This window comes from Pseudorca crassidens, chromosome 5 (assembly GCF_039906515.1).
Source record: "Pseudorca crassidens isolate mPseCra1 chromosome 5, mPseCra1.hap1, whole genome shotgun sequence".
Taxonomy (NCBI): Eukaryota; Metazoa; Chordata; class Mammalia; order Artiodactyla; family Delphinidae; genus Pseudorca; species Pseudorca crassidens.
The window spans coordinates 69,795,790-69,801,789 of NC_090300.1; positions in this window are offsets into that span (position 1 = coordinate 69,795,790).

Genomic DNA, 6,000 nt, shown 5'->3' on the forward strand with positions numbered 1-6,000 from the left:
CAAGAAAAACAAAATGGACATAAGCTGCCCTGGAATAAGTTCAGGGGTACAGGAGCTGTCCAACCTACACAAAATGACCCCAGGCTCATGGGGTCATGCCCTTCTCTCTTGAGATTCATAGCAGACCCGTACTCCTGACTCTTCCCATGATCAAAACCAGTTTCTAAATGGGATAGGACCTTAGAAAAATGGCAAGCTTGAAAGGGACCTTAGAGTCATTTAGACCAACTCTCCCTCCAAGTCAACATCACTGCAACTCGTCATGCAGCTTCTGCTTAATCACCTCAGGGATGAGCCCAGGAGCCTGCCCAGAGCCCATTCCGTCCTTAGACAACTATGCGAAAATCCTTCATTCTATGCCGCTGAGTTCCTCCTTTTTATAATTCTTGGCCCAAGTTTCACTCTCCAAGGGTCACACTGAATAAGTGATTTGATATAGGAAGATATATGAAGCAGGCCATCATTTAGGGGCTGTGCTCAGGTCTGGAAATAGAAAATCATGGCAGTGATTTTAGTGGAAAGAACACTCACTTGGGTATTGGGAGAGCCGTGTCCAAGTCCTTCTAGAATCTTTGCTTAATGTCACTTGGCTTCCTTTTATATATGACGAAGGGGCTGGATTAGAGTGGAGATTCTCCCCTCTGGCTGCATGAGTGTCTCTGGGGAGTGGGCAGCAGTATGATTACACGTTGCCTATGGCAGAGAGCCGGATTAGGTCACCACCAGGGTCAGTGCGAACACTCAAGGATGTTTCAAAATACCATTAACTATAATAGCCTCCTGTGCCTGTTAAGGGGCTTTTATCAAACCTGTAATGGTCTGTATACACATTCTTGGTGATCCCTACTCCATAGAGACCATGGATCTAGATTTTTCTCCCTTCTCCATAACGGAAGTGTGGTTGCTCACTGAGCATAGTTAGTTGGTCCCCTAGCTCTTCTGAGGTGAGACCTCCCCACCACCACCTCGCATTGATAAGAGAGACACAGCTGGTTAGAGGGAAAACAGAAGAGGCTCTGCCCAACCTCAGCCAGGTGACTTGGCCTCTCATCTGAAAGAGGTCAAGTTAGCCCCCCCCCGCCACCAGTGGTTTGTTTGTTTTTGTTTTTGTTTTGCGGTACTCGGGCCTCTCACTGTTGTGGCCTCTCCCGTTGCGGAGCACAGGCTCTGTACGCGCAGGTTCAGCGGCCACAGCTCACGGGCCCAGCCGCTCCGCGGCATGTGGGATCTTCCCGGACCGGGGCACGAACCCGTGTCCCCTGCATCGGCAGGCGGACTCTCAACCACTGCACCACCAGGGAAGCCCACCAGTGGTTTTTTGTGATGTGACTGAGACCACGATATAAAGTCCAGTGCCCGGAGTCAAGGAGTCCCTCCAAATCTCAGTTCCCTTCACCTTAGACAGCAGGGAGAAGGCCCAAAGAAGAGGTGGGGGTGGTGCCACTCCTGAGAGCATCTCACCAACCCCCATCCCACAGACAATTCTTGTCATGGGCTGAAATACGTCCCTCCCCCCCACCCCCCGATTCTTATGTTGAAATCCTAACCCCCAGGACCTCAGAATGTGACCTGATCTGGAAATAGGGTTGTGCAGATATAATTAGTTAAGATGAGGTTATTGGGGTGGGGCCTACTCCCATTTGATTGGTATCCATATAAAAAGGGGAAATGTGGCCACAGAGACACACACGTAGGGAGAACACTGGGTAAAGATGAAGACAGAGATCAAGGTGACACTCTGCAAGCCAAGGAGTCCCAAGGATGACCAGGAAACCACCGGAAGCTGAAGGGGAGGACTGGAATAAGATGCTGCCTCACAGCCCTCAAAAGAAACCAACCCTGCCGACACCTTGATCTCAGACTCCTAACCTCCAGGACGGTGGGACACCCTCCTGTTGTCCTGGCCACTCAGTTTGCGGTACTTTGTCAAGGCAGCCCTCGCACGCTTATCCACCTCCAGAGGGGGCTCCTATTGGTGACATTGAGGAGGAGAGCTCTTTTCAGACAGAAGGAGGCACTGCGGTCCCACAGAAAGGAGGGAGATGCTTGCCAGCCCCGGGAGTGCTTCCGCCCAGCCCCCAACTCCGCAGGCCAACTACCCCTGTGCTGCCCTGAAAGAGCAGTTTGCCATCCGAGGTCGAATCCTCAGGAACATCCTCTTTTAGCCACAATGGTATGTCTCTTTGTGTCTCTTTGTGATTTCACTTCCATATTTGTCCATGTTTCGTCTTCCCAGAGTGACTGCACGCTCCTTGGAGGCTAGGACCTGGGAGTCAGGACCTCTTTGATGAAAATTCTGGGTGTGACCTTAGGCATGTCGCCTTTCCCATGGCTTCTGCACCTGTAGACTAGGATCGTAATCACAAAGGCCCCTGCAGTCATGCTATTCTGTGATTCTGGTTCTAAGCATGCTTGATATTTAACCAACCTGCCTGTTCAAAGTACAAAAGGGAGGAGAGACCCAGGAAACTCATCTCTTAAATGTACTGAGAAGCCAGTCCCTTGGGGTTACATGGGTCAGAATCATTTAATAAAAGGACGAGACCCCAGGGGCTTAGGGGTAAGATAGTTTTCCATGGGCTCCAAGCCCCACTGAGTGCCCTTCCTAGACTCCAAGACCCTCCTGCTTCAGTGCCTGCCTCTCTAGAAGCCGCTTCCTTAGTGATGCTGAGGTTTTCTCCTCCTTCAATGAAGGTGTGTGGCCCTGGATACTACGTCCCGTGCACCCACCCAGGGCTGGGCTGCTGCGTGCCTTTTAGAAGCCTCCTGCCACTGCTTTGAAGGCTAGGAGGAACACGGTCTTTCCATGTGGTTGCAGTATGTTGGATGGACCACTCTTTGTGTCTTCCCTGGGAGGGATCACAGCATGCCTCAGCCTGAACCCAATCTAAGAGTGTTGAAGGGCCTTCCTGATGGCTGACACCTCAACTGGATACCTGTGTAAATTGTGCTCTTTCAGTTCCAGGAAACAGGGACTCACACAGACCAGACCAAGTACGGTGGGTGATATAGGAGTAGAGGTAGAGACCTTACTATGAAGCGGTTATAAAAGGGATGGAATCTTCTAGAAATCTGAAACCAGAATCCCCCAATCAATGGCAAGCTTCCTAGGACCTGGTACTGGAAGGACATTCTAGTTGCAAGCCTTCTCCAGGGACCTCACTGTGGTACCATTAATGAAACCCAGCTTCTCTCCAGAGGGTCAGCTTCTCTCTGCATCATTTTCCTTCTCTTCCTTATTCCATCTCTCTTAGTGTTTTGCAAAGCATGTCTCTGGTAGAATGTGAGACAATTTCTAGAAGGCATATGAGTGAACATTTTTATTTTGAATACTAACTCTATTTTTATTTATATGGGGGGAACCATATCTTAAAAGTGAGTCGATTTAAAGAAAAATAGTGCATAAATATTCAAGGTATGATGTTACAGCAAAATCATGAAGGTGGATCACAAAGGACTGAAATTAGAGAAACACTGGACTGGCTGGTCTTCTTCATATTTCACTACAAATCCCCAGGACACAGGATCTTATGGCCCGACTCATCAGCGCCCCCTCTCAGGCAGCACTTGACCTGCTGTGATAGGCTACAGGCCTGCCTGTGGGATCCAGTGTCCATCCTTAGGCAAATCAGGGGTCAGGGAGGTATGGTATGAAATGTGGCTGCCTGTGGTCTGACTCTTCCTCCAGGGCTGGGGACAAGGCAGTTTCTTTTGGAAAATTCTGTGTACAGGTGTAGTTTGATGTGTTACTATGGGCCCCTGGTTCCATTGTAACTCCTGTGGCACTGCTGCTGTTCCGGAGTTTCTGAGGTTTCCATCCTTCTGTCACCTCTACTCTGAGGAGTGGTTGTGAGATTGAATGTGATCATTGATACCAAGGTGTTTTGAAAATCATAAGCACCTCACAAATGCAAGATGTTATTACCATATTTAATAAATATACTACTATGAGTGACAGAGGAATGGGAACACAGATTCCAAAGGAAATAGCTCATTTTCCCCAAGAAAAGGAAATGATTGAAGTTCTACCAACAAGCAGTTGTGTGAACTCAGATTAGTTGGCCACTTCTTAGCTGTGTGACCTTGGACAAGTCCCTGCCTCAGTTTTCTTATTTCTAAAATGGGAACATTTGTGACTGTGCTTCCTTCCCTCAGGGTGGGGCCAGGGGCAGGAGACTGCCCTCCACTCTCTGCCCCAGGGCACCCTAGTTTCTTTATCTCAGTCTCTTCGTGGGTTGAGGACAGATTTGAACTAGGTAATCCTTACCATCCCCCATCCCTTCCAGTTCCTAAATTGATTCTAACCAACCTCCCTCTCCAGGTCCACCCTCCAACCACCACTCTGGTCCTTAGAAACCTTTCCTCTAGAAACCCCACAACATAGAGAAAAACATCACCCTGTTTTGTAAGTTATGCATTTGTGAAAAGTTGCGTTCATGTCATGCTTCTGTAGTAAAAATTTTATATTCCCTTTGCCCTAGCTTAGCTGCTTAGAGATGTTTGCCTTTTACTTATTATTGATTGTCAATTGGCTGCAGTTACTCTTTGATCTTCCCTTTTGTTTGAACTTGAATGCCACCCACACTGTCTGCCCCAGCCCCTCTATTAAACAGTAATGATACGTAAACAATCTCAGAGGCCCTTGGGGAGCAAACCGGCCCCGGGGCCAGCCTCCCTCGGGCCTGTGAATCGTCATTCCTGAAGCTGTCTGTTTTGTAAGTTCTTCTGCCAAGTTTCTGTGGGAGCAGAGGGATCATTTTCTCCCTTTTCAAAGAGCAGGGTGAGCTGAGGCCTCGAGCTGGCAAGTCCTTTAAAGTCATTTTCAAAGGAAACCTGAGTTGCAAGGCCATGTGGCTGGCAGAGGGCGGTGTGACTTTCTGAGGCTCTCTCTGGGGCTTTGGGTGGTCAGCTCCCGCAGCCTTCCCAGCACGTGCTCGGAGCCTGCTGCAGAGACACTGCCAAGGGACACCACTGTCCAGCCAGAGGCCCCAGGGCACAGCAAAGGCTCTGCTTCACGTCCCCACCCCACCGCCACTGCCACCCAGGAACGGAGGAGGGGAGTGAGGACTTTCTCCTCTGCGCCAGTGGCCAGGACCACACTTGTCCTCACCATTCTTACTTCTCATCCATCAAACTTAGTTCTTGAGGTTTTCTGAGGTAAAATAAAACGGGGTGTCAAAGTAAGCCAGGGTGAACTGATGTCTGACTTATGGAATCATAAACAATCTAGTGAATCCAATCCCCTCAGGGGTGGTTGGGAAGGGGACCCAGAGAGGGAATGGTTGTCCCAAGTCCCAGGAGGAGGCGGCTGACTTCCAGCACAGAGTTCTTGGGACACTTCTACAGGGCTGGAGACTGGCTTGGCTCGTATCAATGCATGAAGTTTCTGGGTCTATAGATGTCTGTCCATCACACAGCAGACAGCAAAAAGTCTCCAAAGACACCAAGGCTGAGGAATGCGTGAGTTGAGGCAGATGCCTCCATACTGTCCTTGGACCCCAGCAGAGAGAAACTGTTTATGAAGCCAGGAGGGGATGAGCCTTCTCACTTCACAGAAAGGGCAGAATCTCCAAGGCCCAGGGGAGGAAAGGACACATACATTGGTGTCAGAAGGGCTATAACTGAGGTCATTTATCTGAAGCTCAGCCTAGAGTGCTGAGTGAGAAATAACATGAATGAAGCTGGTTAAAACAACAACCAAAAAAAACAAACAGAAAGAGGAGGGAACTGGCCAGAGATAGAGGCGAGAGGTCCATCCAAAACCCCCCACCTGAGCGCTTCATGACCAGAATCTGCAGTCTCTGGTCCAGCCTGTTGCCAGGGGCCACAGGTGTAGGTCCCTGCCCGGCCGGCAGGAGCAAGCCCCAGCCTCTGCCGTTCTGAGCCCCCGTGGCCAGTGGCGGCTGCCCTCCGCGAGCACCTCCCACCAGGTGAAGAGCTGGGGAAACAGACTCATCCAAGTCTCAATTCCGGCACAAGGAAAAAAATCCCAGAACAAAC